Here is a 19,738-nt window from a genome sequence, read left to right as displayed (position 1 = left end):
CAACTAAAACCTATCTAATTTAAATTACAATTATACATAATTAAATACTAGTAATTGTACCCGCGCTTCGCTGCGGGCGCGACGTGTCACGTAGTGACAGTAGGCATTAGAATGTTAAGGAACACAAGTAGAGAATGTTAAGGAACACAAAAGTGGGTCGCCTAAACACGTGACGGTAGACATAATGAACGTTAAGGAGTTGACATGAATCTCGCTCAAGTATTTTTACAACTAATGAACCGTGCTACGTGACAGTTAGGCGTTATGCAACTTTCAAACCAATTAGCCAATACAAACAAATACGCTAAGTCAGAGAGCAACTGTATTAACTTCATAATTTAACCAAAAAAGAAGCAAGAAAAATGAGAAGCAAAACAATTAGTGGTGGCACCTTATCATAAACATATAGTTAGCCACCTAATCTGAAACACTTAAGACGTCCATTACTTTCACCAATCTGAAGCACTTTATCACCGGCATCAGCTGCAAATTTATAGAATTACATAGTGGGTTTACCCGCGCGTTGCGGCGGGATTCAAAAACAGATAAAAAAAGCTAGACATGTGAGATTTACATACACAAAATTAGGCAATTAAGCCCAAAAGTTAAATAACACAGAAGCAAGCCGATTCACACCATTGAGTCTCTGATCAAAGCTCACAGAGTCGCAGGCCTCCTGTACTAACCTCGCCTGCAATCACTAAAAGCACACCAAATGTTGCCTGAGATTGGCTCGGACCAAAACACACCTCATGCTCGCTTTTTACAACCAAGCATGTACTTAAAATCTAGTAATATTGTATCAAGTAACTTTCTATCTGCATCAAGATATTGACAGCCAAATAACTGATGCTTAAGGACACATAATATTGTTGTTCTGCAGCAAATAGTATAAAGTTATGAAGAGATGTGTGCATGGTAAGTTTTACTCATAAACATAGTTTAAAGTCATCATGCACGTATCAAATTATAAACTTTGGAATTTGGAATCTTGCACTTCATTCGCATTATAAGGTATTAATAAGCTTTATTCCTCGAATCTGTCAACAAAGCTCACACAAGAACTACACGCATAGACTATTTCCAGCTAGTATAACACAGATTTTGTCACATATAAGATCAGTCAATTTTAATGAATTGCCATCTATATTGCTTTTCGTCTTTCGCATTTATAAAAAGTAACAGTATTTCCCTATTTGTCTTTTTCTTTTTCATTTTCTGATATGGTGATCCTCTTTTTATTATATGTCGATGCATATGTATATAACAATTTTCAAACCGATGGAGAAGAGTCATATACAAGGCATGCTATAAGTCTATAACAAGAGTATATTCATCAAAGTTCTAAAAATATAAATAAAAAGTCAATTGTGACAGAGCATCCTCTGCTTGTGTTAGTTTTCTCAAACTCTACTTGTATTTGCATATTAACCATTTTTTGTATACATAAAACCCAATGACATAGAAATATAGAATGCAATAACGAAATAGACACGAAGATTTTCATCAAACACCTTAGAGTTAAATGCCTGGTTGGTCCCTGTGGTTTGCGAAAATTGCGTATTTGGTCCTAATGGTTTACTAATTACACACTTGGTCCCAGTGGTTGCCATTTTTAAACTCGGGTGGTCCTTAACACTAACCTATGTTAAATTTCTCAGTTAAGTGTCTGTAAAATGACCAAAGTACCCTTAATTATTAAAAACACAAAAATAAATAGTTTAACTAAAACAATATTTAAATGTTTGTGGGTCCACCCTATTTCTTCTTCACCCAAAACTACCACCACAGACCCACTACCCCATTTTTCTCACGTTCCCCGTCCACCTGTTAAAAAAATAATAATATCTCAGTTAGCATCTCAATTCTATTATATTCTTATTGTTTGTTTCTTCTCTGTTGCATGTGAGGTTCATATATAATGGGCTTTTCAGTTGGTCAGTTGGGCTGGAGCATGAAGTCTTGGGCTTATAAATGAAGTTTCAATGGGCTTATCAGTTGGGCTGGAGCATGAAGTCTCTCGAGGAGTTCCGGGTAACCCGGATGTTGTTTTAAAGGCTGGATTTGTATAAAAGGAAGTCTCTGGATTCGTGTACCAAACACTTCACTTTGCATCTCAGTTTTCTCCTTGTGCTCTCTCTCTCTCTTGTATAGGCGATTAGGGTTTGTTTAATGAGATTTTCTTTTTTTCTCTTTTCGGTTAATTCCTGTATTTGTCTACGCAGATTATCAAGTTGATAATCTGCTTGTGAGGAGAGTTATGAGTAAGAGTTGTGATTCTTTGTATTTCCAGTTCAGATTCTTTCCTTAGAGTGAGTAAAAGCTGAGTTAGAATATTGCAGTTCTTGATACCAGTTTCTTGACATGGTATCAGAGCCGTAGTGGCTCTTGGTGGGTTTTTTGTTCTTCCGTTCCGAGGCTGGTTGAGGATCGGTCATATCAGATCTGAGTAGATCTGGGTTTATCAGTAAAGATCTAAGGTGCTCTGTTGTTCAGTTAGGTCTGATTGTGTTCAGATCTGATTTTCTTGGTCTTCTTGGTTTGCGTGCACGGTGAAAGAAGAAAACCTTATTCTTAGGGTTTGCGTTCTTGGGATAATCGAAAGAGGCTTTGTGGTGATCTCGTTGGTCTCTGTAATCCAAGAAGATTACAGGGCAAACCAACAGATCTTACTGTTATTGATCTTCTATCAGGGTTTGTGGATCTGTGTTGCTGTTAATCTTCTAATCAGATCTTGTAGCCCTAAGTGAAGGCTGCAAGACTGATTTGCAGGAGCTATACGCACCTCTGGTGAGATCGTTCCTTGACTTTGTTCTTTTATTTCTTGTTCTTGCATTAGGCATTTTGTTTGCTGGACTAGTCGGGCCGGTGTTGATTGGGACACAGGAAGGGTACATCCTGTTGCATTTTAGTTGTTATTTGTTTTTCATTTTTTGTTTTCTACTTGTTGTTGCTGACCTGTAGATTGAGTCTAGTCGGCTCCCTTGATAAGGCTTGCAGAGGCACCTTGAGTGATGACCCTCTGATCTGGTCCCTGTCAAGGTTTCGCCCTTTTAGGATCTGTGATTGTTGTGATTCTTTAGTGTTATTGTTGCAACTTTCTGGTTGTTTTTTGTTGATACTTGATTTAGTGTTACAATGGTTGATGGTCCTGTTGTCACAAGTGGTGGGTCTGGTCCTAGTGATCCACCACCTGAGACTCTTGTGAGTAAGCTTGATGCAAGTGACCCGTTATACTTGCATCCGTCTGATTCTAGTAACTTGACTATTGTTTCTATTAAACTTAAAGGTTCTGAGAATTACACAATTTGGTCTAATGCCATGCAACTTGCTTTACAAGTAAAAAATAAATGGGGATTTATTGACAAAAGTTGTGTTAAATCTGAAACAAATGAGATTCTTGCTAGGCAATGGGATAGGTGTAACTCTATAGTTTTAACTTGGATCTTGAATTCAATCAGTGAAGAGTTATATATGGGTAATGTCTTTTCTAAATTGGCTAGTGATGTTTGGTTAGACTTAAAGGAAACTTATAACAAGGTTGATGGATCTGTCGTGTTTGATTTGTATCAGAAAATTAACTCATTTAGTCAAAATGGATCTAGTGTATCTGATTACTATCATAAGTTGAATGTTATGTGGGGTCAGTTAGATCAGATTTTGCAATTGCCTTCCTGTTCGTGTAATGCTGCTAAGGAGTTCAATGATTTTAATCATATGATAAAATTAATGCAGTTTTTAATGGGGTTGGATAATGTGTATCAAGGAGTTAGAACTAATCTGTTGATGAAAGAAACGTTACCAACTGTTAAAGAGGCTTTTGCTATAGTGTCTAGAGAGGAATCTCATAGAAACTATAGTTGTGGTAATAAGAAAAATCCAAACATGTCTTTTGTTTCTAAAGTTAGTCCACTTGTTGAGTTTAAGAAAACTAATAAATCTTTAAATCAAAATCTAAAATGTACTCATTGTAATAAGGTTGGGCATACTATAGAGAAGTGCTTTGAGATAATTGGGTATCCTTCTTGGTTGAAACCACCAAGAGGGAATCAGGGAAAGAAGAATAGTTCTTCTAATAGTTCTAAAATTGAAGAGTCAAGTGTTCCTATTACTGCTTTGACTTCTGATCAGTTGACTAAATTGCTGAGTTTGATTAATGACAGAATACTTGAATCATCACAGAGCTGTAATGTTTCAGGTGGGTTGTTTTGCTCAACTGTGTTTGTTAAAATGTTTAGTTACTTTCATTCATTGGGCATTGGGCTTTGGGCTTACATGTTATTATCTGTTGTGATGGGCCTATTATGTTATTGGGCTATTGTTAAGTTGTTGAAGTTGTTGGGCTTTGTCTAACTGATTAGTTAGCTGGTTGTTGTCACAAATATCTTCAGGGGTGTTAGTGTAACTTTGAGGGCTGATCATCATTGTGGAGTATACTTGAAGGGTTAAAGTGGAAGTTGCAATGTTACAAGATATAAAAGGAGCTTATACGGTCATTATTGTACTTGTAACCATTTCATCTTGTTCTGCTAGGGTTTCAGTCTTCTACAGAGATTTGTATAGACAATCTCTCATCTGTATCTGAGAGATTGTTCTTATTGTTTGTTGTACTGTTGTTGTTGATGATCATCAGTGGATGATCATCATCTTTATTTCTGTATTCTGTACTTTGTATCAGATCTTACTATTGTAAGATCTTCTGGGTATTTGGGGGGAAAATCTTTTTGGTTTGGGTTAATAAGATTTTGTCACCATTTTTGTCGCTATTTCTTGTGGTTAATTGTATTGTTATTTGTATCATAAAATTCTACATGGTATCAGAGCTTTTGAGCTCTTGATCCGGTTGTTGTTCCGCTGTGTTGATCTGATTTGATTGTTGTTTTGTGTAGGTCTGCTTCAAGTTGCAGATCTGTTCTTGATATTGTTAGATCTTCTGGATCTTGGGAGGTTGTTGATTTTTCAAACCCTTGCTAGGGTTTCTTGCTTCTTGTTGAAGAACTGTGTTGGTCTCTAAACCCTTGAAGGTTTAGGGCAAACTGACCAGTTGTATTGTTCTTGATATTGTGCTAAAACTTCAGATCTGTTTAGATCTGGTGTTTTTTGGATAGCTTGCACCCACTGTGAGATCATTCTATCTCCTCTCTTTATTTTTTGTTGATTGGCTTAGTTGAAGTCGGGGTAGTGAGGACCGACACTTGATTGTTTGATATATTTGATATGTGGTTCTGTTGTTTGATTCTTTTTAGTGTTTGGCTCCTGTATTAAGACCTGTCCAGGCACTATAAGTGACGAACCTGGAATCTGGACACTGATACAGCTTCGCCTTAGGGTTTGTTGTATTCTTGTCTTGTTGCTGGCATATTTGTTATTTGTGTTTGTTTTTTTCATTGATTGTTGATCATGACTGGTAAAGATGATAATGCTGGGTCTTCTCAGACTTTGATTAGCAAGTTGGATATAGGTGATCCATTGTTTTTACATCCTAGTGATTCAAGTTCTTTAACTATTGTGGGTATAAAACTAAAGGGAACTGAAAACTATAGGGTGTGGTCTAGTGCTATGAAATTGGCTCTTGAAGCCAAAAATAAATTTGGTTTTATAGATGGTAAATGTAAAAAGAATTCTGATGATGAAGTTCTAAGTAGTCAGTGGGATAGGTGTAATTCGGTTGTGCTAAGTTGGTTGTTAAACTCTGTGTCTGAGGAGTTATACTTGGGGCAAGTATTCTCTAAGTTAGCCTCAGAAGTCTGGATTGATCTAAAAGAAACTTATGACAAGGTTGATGGCTCTATAGTTTATGATTTATATAAAAAGATTAACTGTATTACTCAAAGTGGAAGTTCAGTTTCTGAGTATTATCATAGATTAAATACAATGTGGAAACAGTTTGATGCTGTAGTTCAACTGCCCACATTTCTTGCCAAGCTGCAAAAGATTATAATGATTTTTCAATGTTAATAAAATTGATGCAATTTCTTATGGGGTTAGATGATATCTATCAACCTGTAAGAACAAATTTGTTGACTAGAGAGCCATTACCTACTGTCAAAGTTGCTTTTTCGGTTGTGTCCAGAGAAGAGTCACATAGAAATTATAGTGGAAATTCAAAGAATCAAAATGTGTCATTTGCTTCTAAAACCAACCAGTCTTTTGAACAAAAAAGAAAAGAGTATAAAGGTCCTAATCCTAATCTTAAGTGTACACATTGTCATAAGATTGGACATACTGTTGATAGGTGTTTTGAATTAGTTGGGTATCCTTCAGGGTTCAAAAAGAAACCTGGAAGTCAAGGTGGTAAAAATTTTTCAAATTCTAAGTCAAATGTATCTTCTGTGCCATCTATGTCTCCTTTTTCTCCAGAGCAGGTTGCAAAGTTATTGAGTCTTTTGGGTGAAAAAACCAGTTCTGAGTCTCAACCTTCTAATATGGGAGGTGAGTCTAATTGTGTCTTTAATTCTTCAAATGAGTTTATGTGCTGTTCTAGTCTAATAAACTTTGGGTTTGATTGTAATTGGATTTGTGATTCTGGTGCTAATCAACATATGGTTAAAACTGATAGTGATATGTTCAATAGTGTTGATGTTTCTGAGTATGATCTAACTGTGTCACATCCAAATGGAACAAAAGCAAAAGTTTCTAAAATTGGCTGTATAAAACTTGCTGAAGATGTTATTCTAAATGATGTGTTTTTTGTTCCTACATACAGTGTTAATCTATTGTCTGTCCATAAGTTAGCTAAAGACAATAATATAACTGTAGTTTTTAATGATAATAATTGTGTGCTTCAGGATTCGAAATCAGGGAGAATCCTGGTGACTGGTAAACAGGATAATGGTCTGTATTTTGTTAGCAAAAATGGTAATTCAGTAAATTTCTGTTTTAACAGTTTAAATAACAGCAATTTGTGGCATAGTAGATTAGGCCATCCTGCTGATCAAGTCTTGTCAATTTTAAAAGATGATCTGGGAGTTGTTAATGTTGTGAAAAATCCTTGTGAAGTTTGTCATAGGGCTAAACAAGTCAGAGTCCCATTTCCTTTAAGTGAATATAAAACTAAAAGTATAGGAGATATAGTTCATTTAGATGTTTGGGGACCATATAAGGTCACTAGTAGAGATGGTTTTAAATATTTTTTAACCATTGTGGATGATTTCTCACGTACTGTTTGGTGTTATTTACTAAAAAATAAAATGGAAGTGTTTGACAACATAGAAAGTTTTTATGAACTTTTGTTAACTCAGTTTAAAACTAAAATTAAGGTATTTAGAAGTGATAATGGGACTGAGTTTGTCAATAATAAAATGGAGGTGTTTTGTAAAACTAAAGGAATTTTGCACCAAACGTCTTGTTCGTACACACCACAACAAAATGGTGTGGTTGAAAGAAAGCACAGACATCTTTTAAATTTGGCAAGATCTTTGTTGTTTCAAAGTGGTGTTCCACTTAATTTTTGGTCTGATTGTGTGTTAACTGCTGTCTATCTTATTAACAGGTTACCTTCTTCTGTGCTGTTAGGTAAAAGTCCCTATGAGTTAATGTTTGGCTTTAAACCCTCATTTACACATCTTAGAGTGTTTGGTTGTTTATGCTTTAGCACTATATTGAATAATTCAGATAAGTTGTCCTATAATGCTGAAAAGTGTATATTGATTGGTTATTCTAATGTTAAAAAAGGTTATAAACTGTGGAGTTTAGATAACAAAAAAGAGTTTTATTCTAGAGATGTCAAATTTTATGAGACAGTTTTTCCCTATAAGTCAAATAGTTTAATCAATCAAGATATGTGTTTAACTGAAAAATTAGATCATCTGAATTTTTTGATAGTGTCGAGGTATTAACAACTAAACCTTTAGTTCCCAATGATGAAGAGGGGAGTAATCAAACTCATGAGGTTACTGGTGAAGATCAGCAACCAATTCCCTCTACATCTGCCACTCCTAGCAGTGCTGACCAACAGCATTCTGTTGATGGAGTTGAAAGTAGTAGTAGTGAAGAATCTGGTAGGGCAGAGGACACTAGTACCTCACATGATGAGTTTAACCCATCTGAGGGAATAAGTCCTTCAGTTAGAAGGTCTACTAGGAAAGTTGTTGTGCCTAAGAAATTTGAGAATTTTGTGTTGAACAGTAAAGTGAAATACAGTTTAGATAAGGTTGTTAGTTATTCTTGTTTGTCATCTGATAATTTGGCTTTTACTGCTTCTTTAAATAAAATTGTTGAGCCTTCATGTTATGAAGAAGCAGCTAGTGATCCCAAGTGGGTAGAGGCTATGAACAAAGAAATGGAAGCTTTGTTCAGAAATAACACTTGGGTGCTAGCTGATCTTCCTAAAGGCAGAAAGGCTATTGGTTGTAAATGGGTTTTTAGAGTGAAGTATAAGTCAAATGGTGAAGTAGAAAGGTTTAAAGCCAGGCTTGTTGCTAAGGGTTTTAATCAAAGAGAAGGTCTTGATTTTGGAGAGACTTTCTCTCCTGTGGTCAAAATGGTTACTATTAGAACTGTTGTTGCATTAGCTGTGAATTTTAAATGGCCTTTGTATCAGTTAGATGTTGATAATGCTTTTCTGCATGGTTCTATAACTGAGGATGTTTATATGAAGTTACCTCTAGGGTATTATTCTAAAGATGAATCAAAAGTTTGTAAACTTGTTAAGTCATTGTGTGGCCTTAAACAGGCACCTAGAAAGTGGAATGAAAGATTAACTACTGTTTTGTTAAAATTTGGTTTCATACAAAGCAAGTGTGATCATTCTTTGTTTATTTTGAACAAAGTGAATGTTACTGTGTTTTTGCTTGTATATGTTGATGATATAGTTTTAACTGGTAATTCTGTTGTTGAGATTGAAGGTATTAAAAAAGTTTTAAATGATACTTTTAAAATCATGGTTGCAAAAGTCGCTAGGCGTTCCCTAGTCGGTCGATCGGGGAGTTGAGAGTACTCGGCCTAGGCGGAGAGTACACGGGGAGTATTCGGACATGCTAAATTATAAAGAAATTAGTTTTCGAAAATTAAATATATGTCATATAACATAAATTTACTGATATTTATAACAAAATACGTGAAATTGATATGCATTCTTTAATATGATAGGCATAGAAATTATGTTTTATTTTATTTTAAGTCAAACTCGGCCCGAGTTGACCTACTAGATCCGAATTTGGCCGATGTTGACCGCATTTGATCAATTCTAAGTAATTAGTCGGAGTTGAAGAAAGTCGCCTCGGTAGCCTACCTTGTAGAGACTACTCGGGGAGTACTCGGCCTTGGAGACCTTGTTTTACAACCATGTTTAAAATTAAAGATCTAGGAATTTTAAAGTATTTTCTTGGGATTGAAGTGTTGTATAATAAAGATGAAATCTGTTTTAGTCAAAGAAAATACTGTTTGGAACTTCTAAATGAGTTTGGTTATTTAGGGTGTAAACCAGTCAACACACCTATTGAGCAAAGTTATTTAGTTAATTCTAAACTTGATAAAGATCAAAAGGCTTTAACAAATATAACAGGTTTTCAAAAGTTGATTGGTAAACTTATATACTTGTCTTTAACAAGACCTGATATAAGTTATACAGTTCAATTTTTGAGTCAATTTATGCACAAACCTAATGAAACACATCTAAGTCTTGCTTTAAGGTTATTAAGATACCTGAAACAAAGTCCTGGAAAAGGTCTAAGTTTCAAAAAAGGTTTAAGTCTTGATTTACTTGGATATGCTGATGCTGATTGGGCTAAGTGTTTGTCTACTAGAAAGTCTGTAACTGGTTATTGTATTTTTCTGGGTGAATGTCTTGTTTCTTGGAAAAGTAAGAAACAAAGCACGGTTTCTAGATCTACTGCAGAAGCCGAATATCGTGTTATGTGTTCTGCTACTTGTGAACTTATGTGGCTGAAGAATTTACTTTCTGAGTTATCTATTAGTTGTTCATTACCTATATCGTTGAAATGTGATAGTCAGTCAGCTATGTCAATAGCTGTTAATCCTGTTTTTCACGAAAGGACTAAACATTTCGAACTGGACTTGCATTTTCTAAGAGAACAAGTGTCAAATGGCATTATAAATCCTGTGAAAGTTGACTCAGAAAGTCAACTTGCTGATATTTTTACTAAAGGCCTTGGTGTTGAACAGCATGTTCAGTTTTGTGAGAAGTTAAAGTTGGTTGATCTGTTTAAGCCAAATGAATGAAGGGGGGGGGGGGTGTTAAAATGTTTAGTTACTTTCATTCATTGGGCTTTGGGCTTACATGTTATTATCTGTTGTGATGGGCCTATTATGTTATTGGGCTATTGTTAAGTTGTTGAAGTTGTTGGGCTTTGTCTAACTGATTTGTTAGCTGGTTGTTGTCACAAATATCTTTAGGGGTGTTAGTGTAACTTTGAGGGCTGATCATCATTGTGGAGTATACTTGAAGGGTTAAAGTGGAAGTTGCAATGTTACAAGATATAAAAGGAGCTTATACGGTCATTATTGTACTTGTAACCATTTCATCTTGTTCTGCTAGGGTTTCAGTCTTCTACAGAGATTTGTATAGACAATCTCTCATCTGTATCTGAGAGATTGTTCTTATTGTTTGTTGTACTGTTGTTGTTGATGATCATCAGTGGATGATCATCATCTTTATTTCTGTATTCTGTATTTTGTATCAGATCTTACTATTGTAAGATCTTCTGGGTATTTGGGGGGGAAATCTTTTTGGTTTGGGTTAATAAGATTTTGTCACCATTTTTGTCGCTATTTCTTGTGGTTGATTGTATTGTTATTTGTATCATAAAATTCTACAGTGTTTAGCAGTCCTGTTTTTTCTTTTGGCTGTGATGTGAATAAAGGTTTGGGTTGGATAATAGATTCAGGGGCTAATAATCACATGGTAAATTCTGAAACAAATTTAACTAATTACATTGATGTTTCTAATCTTAAAATTCAAGTAAAGCATCCTAATGGTACAAACGCTTATGTAACTAAAATTGGAACTTTTAAGTTGGCTGATGGTGTGGTTTTACATGATGTTTTTGTCGTCCCTGAATATAGTGTTAACCTAATTTCTGTACATAAGTTAGCCAGGGATAATAAATTGTTTGTTGGATTTGATGAACATAAGTGTTATGTACAGGACTTGTTAACAGGGAAAATCCTGGTGATTGGTAACCAACTTCAAGGTTTATATATGTGTGGTAATGTTGTTGTGTCTAATCTGTCTATCTTTAATGCTTCTGTGTATAAGCTGTGGCACTCTAGATTAGGACACCCTGCTGATCAAGCTATTAAAATGTTTAAAGATACTTTAAACATTTCAACTGAGGTTGATCATAGCCCTTGTGATGTATGTCATAGGGCTAAGCAGCATAGGGAACCCTTTCCTTTGAGTGAACATAAGAGTTATCAGTTGGGAGAGCTGGTTCACTTAGATGTATGGGGTCCTTATAGGGTTGCTAGTAGGGAAGGTCACAAGTATTTCTTGACTATTGTTGATGACTATTCCCGAGCTGTTTGGGTTTGTCTTATGAAAGATAAAACTGAAGTTTTTGTTAATATAAGACATTTTGTTAACATTCTTAAAACTCAATTTAAACAAACTGTGAAATGTTTTAGAAGCGACAATGGTTCAGAATTTGTAAACAATCAAATGAGTCAGTTTTGTAGTCAGTTGGGAATAGTTCATCAAACTTCGTGTGCCTATACTCCTCAACAAAATGGAATTGTTGAAATAAAGCATAGGCATTTGCTGAATGTTACTAGAGCTTTACTATTCCAAAGTAATTTACCTGTTAGGTTTTGGCATGAATGTGTTTTAACTGCTGCCTATCTTATTAATAGGACTCCATCCTCCGTACTTGCTGGAAAGACACCGTATGAATTAGTTTATAAGTTTAAACCCTTCTTGAATCATCTTAAAGTGTTTGGGTGCTTGTGTTTTCATACTGTTTTAAATGAATCTGATAAATTGAATAGTAGAGCAGAAAAATGTGTCTTTATAGGATATTCACTTGAAAAAAAGGGGTATAAACTTTTTAGTCTTGATTCAAAGTCTATTATTTTTTCAAGGGATGTGAAGTTTTATGAAACAATCTTTCCCTTTAAGGAACAATCTATTTTTAACAATTATGATTCAAATCCTATTAAAGACATTAATGCTCTCAATTTTTTTGACGTTTATGAAAACTCAGAGCCCAAACCTTTTCAAATTGTGGAGGATCCCTATGATGAGAGAAGGGGTCAAGGTGAGACTGATGTGAGAACACCAGGAGTTCAGCAATCAGCGAGTCTTGATACCTCTAATGTTGAGACGAGTACTCAGCAGTCTGATGAGGTTCGAGAGTCTTCTGATAGGGCAGAACCGGTGAGTATTACAGATGAAGTCCAAATTCCTTCTGAGGGTGACACAATGGGTTCTGAGACATCTCTTGTTCCAAGGAGGTCCTCTAGGACTTCTAATTTACCAAAGAACTTAAATGATTTTGTTTTAGAATGGAAGGTTAAATATGGGATTGAACGAGTTGTTAATTTTTCTAAACTTACGTGTGATAATAAATGTTTTGCCTCTATTCTTTCTAAAGCTGTTGAACCCAAGAACTTTAACGAGGCTGTTCAGGATCCCAACTGGGTTTCTGCAATGAATGATGAAATTCAAGCTTTGCATAGAAATCACACTTGGGATGTTGTTGACAGACCTAAAAATAGAAGTATTGTAGGGTGTAAATGGATTTATAAAATTAAGTATAAATCTAATGGTGAAATAGAAAGATTTAAGGCAAGGCTTGTTGCTAAAGGGTTTAGCCAAGAGGAGGGAGTTGATTATGAAGAGACTTTCTCTCCTGTGGTTAAACTGGTAACTGTTAGATGTATTATCGCATTGGCTGTTCAAAACAATTGGAACTTGTATCAATTAGATGTTAATAATGCATTTTTATATGGTGATCTAAATGAAGAAGTTTACATGTCATTACCTGAAGGTTATCAGTCTAATGATTTGTCCAAAGTGTGTAAACTTAATAAGTCTTTGTATGGGCTTAAGCAAGCCCCTAGAATGTGGAATGAAAAATTGGTTAGTGTTTTGCTTAGCATTGATTTTATACAAAGCAAGTGTGATACTTCTTTGTTTGTTAAGAATAAAAATGGTATCTTTGTTGTATTACTTGTATATGTGGATGATATTGTTGTTACAGGTAATTCATTGACTGAGATAGAAAATATTAAGCAAAGCTTAAAAACAAAATTTTTGATCAAAGATCTTGGTTTGTTGCAATATTTCTTAGGCATAGAAGTGTTGTCTTGTGATGATGGTATTTGTATATCACAAAGAAAAAATTGTACTGATCTTTTGTCTAAGTACGGTATGCTAGGTTGCAAGCCAGTTAATGTACCTATTGACCAAAGTCATGTGGTTAATAATTTGCTTAACATTAATTCTGGTCCTTTAAAAAATATTACTGGTTATCAACAGTTGGTAGGAAAATTAATTTATTTGTCCCATACTCGACCTGATATCTCATATGCAGTACATGTTCTTAGTCAGTTTATGCATAGTCCTACTGAAGGACATTTGAAACTTGCTTTTCACTTATTGAGATATCTTAAATCTGCCCCAGGAAAAGGTCTTTTGTTTAGCAAGTGTAGTTCGTTTAATTTGTCTGGTTTTGCTGATTCTGACTGGGCTAAGTGTCTAGTTACTCGAAAATCAGTTACAGGGTTTTGTATCTTCTTGGGTAATTGTTTAGTATCATGGAAAAGTAAGAAACAAAGTACAGTCTCAAGGTCTTCAGCTGAGGCTGAATTCAGGGCGATGTGTGCTGCTGCATGTGAGTTAATTTGGTTGAAAAATCTGTTGGGAGAGTTACAAATTAAAATTGATATACCTATCAACTTGTATTGTGATAATAATGCTGCTATGTCTATAGCAGCAAATCCAGTATTTCACGATAGGACCAAACATTTTGAACTGGATTTATTTTTCTTAAGAGAATTGATTTCGAAAGGTGTTTTGAAATGTATTGGTATTGAGTCCGCAAATCAAGTTGCGGACATATTTACTAAAGGAGAGTTGGTCAAAATACATCAAGTTCTTTGTAAGAAATTGAAGCTTTTTGATCTGTTTAATTAATAGAATTGTGGGGGGGTGTTAAAAAAATAATAATATCTCAGTTAGCATCTCAATTCTATTATATTCTTATTGTTTGTTTCTTCTTTGTTGCATGTGAGGTTCATATATAATGGGCTTTTCAGTTGGTCAGTTGGGCTGGAGCATGAAGTCTTGGGCTTATAAATGAAGTTTCAATGGGCTTATCAGTTGGGCTGGAGCATGAAGTCTCTCGAGGAGTTCCGGGTAACCCGGATGTTGTTTTAAAGGCTGGATTTGTATAAAAGGAAGTCTCTGGATTCGTGTACCAAACACTTCACTTTGCATCTCAGTTTTCTCCTTGTGCTCTCTCTCTCTTGTATAGGCGATTAGGGTTTGTTTAATGAGATTTTCTTTGTTTCTCTTTTCGGTTAATTCCTGTATTTGTCTACGCAGATTATCAAGTTGATAATCTGCTTGTGAGGAGAGTTGTGAGTAAGAGTTGTGATTCTTTGTATTTCCAGTTCAGATTCTTTCCTTAGAGTGAATAAAAGCTGAGTTAGAATATTGCAGTTCTTGATACCAGTTTCTTGACACCACCATCACTCAACCTGTATTCCCCCTACACCGGCGTTCAAATCCACGACGACTAGAAGAGCTCCGATCGGAGATTCATCACCGTCGTCAATTAACCACCAAATTCAACTCAATTTCCACATAACAACAACGCAAGAGATAAACTAGATACAGACATTAGCTAAACAGAACAAATTAGATGAAACTTTTGTGCTTATGGAGAAAATTATATCATCGATGGCGAACTTGAGGACGATTGTTAAGAAAGCAGCAGCTCCGGTGATGGCTAATATGTTCCTTCTGCCTCCTTTTCGTGTCGACATCGTGTCTCTTGTATTATTCTGTATATGCCGGTGAGCTTTAGACGACGATGACGTCAGCGATTCGTTGGTCGACGGTGATGAATCTTCGATCGGAGCTCTTCTAGTCGTCGTGGATTTGAATGCCGGTGTAGGGGGAATACAGGCTGAGTGATGGTGGACGGGGAATATGAGAAATGGGGTAGTGGGTATGTGATGATCAGGTTTGGGTGGTCGTAGATAGTTTTGGGTGAGAAGAAATAGTGTGGACCACAAAATTTAAATATTGTTTTAGTTAAGCTATTTATTTTTGTGTTTTTAATAAGTAAAGGTACTTTGGTCATTTTACAGACATTTAACTGAGAAATCTAACATAGGTTATTGTAAAGGACCACCCGAGTTTAAAAATGGCAACCACTGAGACCAAGTGTGTAATTAATAAACCATTAGGACCAAGTCCGTAATTTTCGCAAACCACAGGGACCAACCAAGCATTTAACTCAACACCTTATGTGCATAAACAAAACATGCTTACTTACCTTAGAATCTCGGAATGAAGTCCTCTTGGGCTGTGAATTTCTTTTTGATTTGTTATTCATGTTTACTGATGCTCACGTCAATTTGACACATATGAACACTGCAAAGTGTGAATCAAAAAAAAAAAAAAAATTGACACTTCAGCACTTTCTTGATTGTTAAGACCTTGAAGGTCACCATACCTGATAGAACAAACCAACGATAATTTTTTATTTTATTGCTCAGCTATAACTCTTGTTTACAGATGGAGGTTAAGAGGCAGAAAGATAGATTGACACAAAATCACATTTTCTCATTTAATTGCCATGCTGGAATAGACTGATTTTTGATGTCTTCACTGTAGAGTTGACTCCAAATTTCGGCTTTTTCAATCTTGTTGTGAATGATTATTGGAACCTGCAAATTCAAATGCTATTTATTAAAACGGGTTATAGAATTGACAATATTATTATGCAAAACGTCATGCTATTAGAATACTATTTTCAAAGGATATTAGGCTATGGCTCAACATTCTATCCTACACCGTGTATGATTAATCAAAGCTTGGCTATCAGCTCATTTGAAACCAGCTTGAGACCAATTGTGTCCTTAACATGACTGTCTTTCACATCTGATGTATAAGCTCCGGGAGGAACATCTACCGCCAGAGAGCAGTTAAAGAACCCATGCGACTGCACACAATACAATAACAAAATAAGATTAAATCGCTTTTTTTAATGGTATAGGGCCATATTGAGATATAAATTTTAATTTTCCTTTAAACATACCTGGAGCATATCCGCTACTGGCATTGCAGGACAGTCTTCCAACCTAGCTACGATATTTCTATTTTCCATTACAAATTAATGTTCATGCCAGAGTTGATCGTTTTCTAGGGATGACTGGCAGTGGAGTACTCAGATACTTTCAAGAAAGAGAGGTTGTAAATCTCTTGTTTTTCCGATTTGTTTACAGTCACATTAGAAGAAGAACATCATTTTGCCATCATTTGTTAATTAATTTTGACATCAAAAAACAATTTAAACAACTTAAAGTTTGTTTTCTGTGGTTCTTAACTTGTTCTCCATGGATATGAGTTTGTCTTTGGAATGTTGTTGTAGTTGCCGCAGCCTTACAATTTCCACCATTAACACGCTCATGTCCCTTCTAAGTCCTTTTGAGTTCTTCCTCAATCCCATACTGGCCTACTACTTCGGTACACGTCCAAATTCCTGCTTTAGTTGGGCCAATGGAACCAGATTTCTTCTCCTTATTGTCTTTTAGCATATGCCTTTGATCTCCAAGAAACCCTTCATTTACAAATTCCCATCTATCTAGATCCACTTTCCTGAACCCTAATATATTATAAACAAAATTTTATAATTCAGAAATGATTGACTGTCAACTTGAGATGAATGTGATATTGCACCAACAATAATTAACTTTACAACTATGAAATAGTATTCACCACAACAGAGCAAAGTCGCAATTCAATCATATGAAACATTTATGATAGATACTTACAAAGAACCAACCATAACAATTAAGCATCAGTAACAACACAAATCAAAGATTGGAAAAAACCATTTACCTGGTACACAAAAGCAAAACTAGGGGTTATGTAGAGCGTCGAAGAGTAACAGACATTCAATTCGCGTCTTCAATTGGAATTCACCCTATAATTGATTTCTTGATTAATTGCTCTCATTGTCTTTTCATTTGCTTCTTCAATTTACATAGCTTTTGTTGAAAGAATCACTGAAACTTAATGGGGGCAGATTTGGGAGAGGGGATGAAAAATTAGGGTAAGTACGCATGACCTTTGGAATGACGTCTTAAAATTTTGAGGGAAATTACCTTTTTGTACATTGGTAATGTTTTATATAGTTGTTATAGATTATAGATAGATAAAAGACTCAATAAATATTTTACTATAATTATCCATAACCCGGCTTTATATCTTTAATTCAATATTAATGTCTTCATATTATACATCACCATTTGTGGTGGTCTCACGGCTGAAGTAATGTGTAGGTAATTTAAATGATTCATTCCAATTACAACTTAGTTTAGTCTAATTTTATTTAAGAAAATGTCTCGATGATAGTTGTAGGCGGTCGTATGTACCGGTAATATTTAGAAAACATTATGAAACAATTTGTAGCAACCACAGTTATAGCATTTTATGACTCCCTCATAAAGAGTGCTTGACATTTCATGACTCAAATCATTAATTTCAAAACTGCAAATGACTCACCCATAGATTACAATCGTTAACAAACATCAAAAGTAATAATTCAGTTTTGCATCTACTATATATACACTCATTCAGCAACAAGAGTAATAATTCAGTTTTGTAGCGGCTATAGATACACTCATTCCTACTGCTGCATCTCATTTGTAAACCAAATCAGTAGGCATGCAACGGTTCTTGAAGTTGAAAAGATGGAAGAAGCATCCTGTAACATAAACACTACATTACTGTCATTTTAGATTCTAAACTCATCTGGCAGATTTGCTCATGCATGTTGGTGCGATAAGTCAAATTTGGAGAAATAGAGTAACTAAGGGTCAGTTTCAAATGAGATTACTTTGGTGGTTGCATATGTGTTTGAGAAGTGCTTCTGGTCAAGTCTTCAATAAAATAGTGACAACAATGAAGATAAAACACAAAAATTAGATTCAACATAGCTAATAATTTCAATACATAAATAATAGTTCAATTACAAGAGTGCTAAATAGTTATGGTCTAGTAATAGGCTAAGAACACAGTTATGTTGATAAAAGAGTAAATTACAAAAATCGTCCTTTATGTAGATACTAAATTGCAAAGTGTGTCCTTTATCTTCAAAAAAATACAAAAAACGTACTCGATGTTTGCAAACCCCTACACATTATGTCCTTTATCCCTAACTTAGTTATTTTTCATTGTTAAGTGGGTATGAAATGACATAAATACCCTTACTGTTAAATAAATAACTAAAAAATGAAAAGAAATATAATTAACCTTCAACCTTCAAACTTTTTTTTGTCAGATCACTTTACGGATCAACCTTCAACCTTCAATTTTCAAAACTGATGCAAATCATCTCGTGAATTTCAAAATCAGCACTCGATTCAACACATATATTCAGATTTCAACAATTTCTATCAACAATAGAAGCTGTTATGCTGCAACAGTGAGTACTAATTCCTATAAAAAACCGAATATTCCGGCACCGCCACCTCTGCCGCACCACGGCGGTTTGATTTCCACTTCGCTAACTCCGATTCATTGGTTCTATTTCTCAGTTGTTTAGAAGCTAGAGGTGAATTTGAGATCGATAAGAATTAGGAGTTAGGGTTTCTGGTTGTTCGGTTAGGGTTTGACGACTTCAAAAGCAGAATATTCCGGCACCACGTCCGCCGCACCACCGTCGTATACGCCGGTCCCATTTCCGCTTCGGTAATTTAGATTCGTTGTTTTTTATTTTCAATTGTTTAGTAGTTAAAGGTGAATTTGAGATTGATAAGAATACTGATGGTGACATCTTTGGTTGAAGATGATGGTGAAGGTTGAATCTGATAGTTCTGTTCATGGTTACCAGGTTTACTAGTTAAGGTTTAATCATATACTTTGAAATTTGTCCCAAGGTTTCAAAAGATTGTGATAGTGATTATTTTGGAAGTCACGGTATATTAGATATTTAAATTAGTTACATCTTTCAAGGTTGAATATGATGGTGACAGTGATAGTGTTGGATGAGGTTGTAGATGATGGTGAGAGAGTGAGGTGGTGGTGGTGGTGGTGAAAGGTGGGGGTGGGGGTGGGGAAGACTAGGGAAGATGAAGAGGGAGTGGTGGGTCTCACAATTAATTATATTTTTTTAATTTTTAGTTATTTATTTAACAGTAAGGGTATTTAGGTCATTTCACACCCACTTAACAATGAAAAATAACTAAGTTAGGGATAAAGGACATAATGTGTAGCGGTTTGCAAACATCGAGTATGTTTTTTGTACTTTTTGAAGATAAAAGACACACTTTGCAATCTAGTGTTAACATAAAGGACGATTTTGTAATTTACTCTTGATAAAAAGTTTGTGCATACCTGATTTTGTGGCAGAGTTGTTTTATTTGCAAACAGCGGTTCGCAATTTCAACGAGTTGTCTTCAACATTTGGCTCAATTGGATTCAAGCTACTTGAACTAACCATTTGATCTAATCTTGTGCTTTCACATCTTGATGAACTTATTTTTGGTAATCCAGAATCTAATCTTAGATTCATGATATCAACTTCCACTAGATTTTCATAAT

The 19,738-nt window shown here is 35.1% G+C and overlaps 1 long non-coding RNA gene across 3 annotated transcripts; it reads right to left on the bottom strand.

The window, feature by feature from the left end:
- Nucleotides 1-363: 363 nt before the first annotated feature.
- LOC110928732 lies at nt 364-19,506 on the bottom strand. Of its 3 annotated transcripts, XR_004888376.1 has the most exons (7): nt 18,502-19,506; nt 17,033-18,462; nt 16,230-16,796; nt 15,984-16,133; nt 15,645-15,858; nt 15,465-15,562; nt 364-691 (listed from the first exon to the last, which is right to left on the bottom strand). It is a non-coding gene; the product is annotated as an uncharacterized LOC110928732 (long non-coding RNA). The 3 variants fall into 3 exon arrangements; XR_002586625.2 differs by having other exon boundaries at nt 17,033-19,506; XR_004888375.1 differs by lacking the exon at nt 15,984-16,133 and having other exon boundaries at nt 16,519-16,796; nt 17,033-19,506.
- Nucleotides 19,507-19,738: the final 232 nt, after the last annotated feature.

The sequence above is a fragment of the Helianthus annuus genome, chromosome 3 (assembly GCF_002127325.2).
Source record: "Helianthus annuus cultivar XRQ/B chromosome 3, HanXRQr2.0-SUNRISE, whole genome shotgun sequence".
NCBI classification, from domain to species: Eukaryota; Viridiplantae; Streptophyta; class Magnoliopsida; order Asterales; family Asteraceae; genus Helianthus; species Helianthus annuus.
Note: the sequence above shows the minus strand (reverse complement) of the source record. Positions and strands in the feature narration are given on the sequence as shown.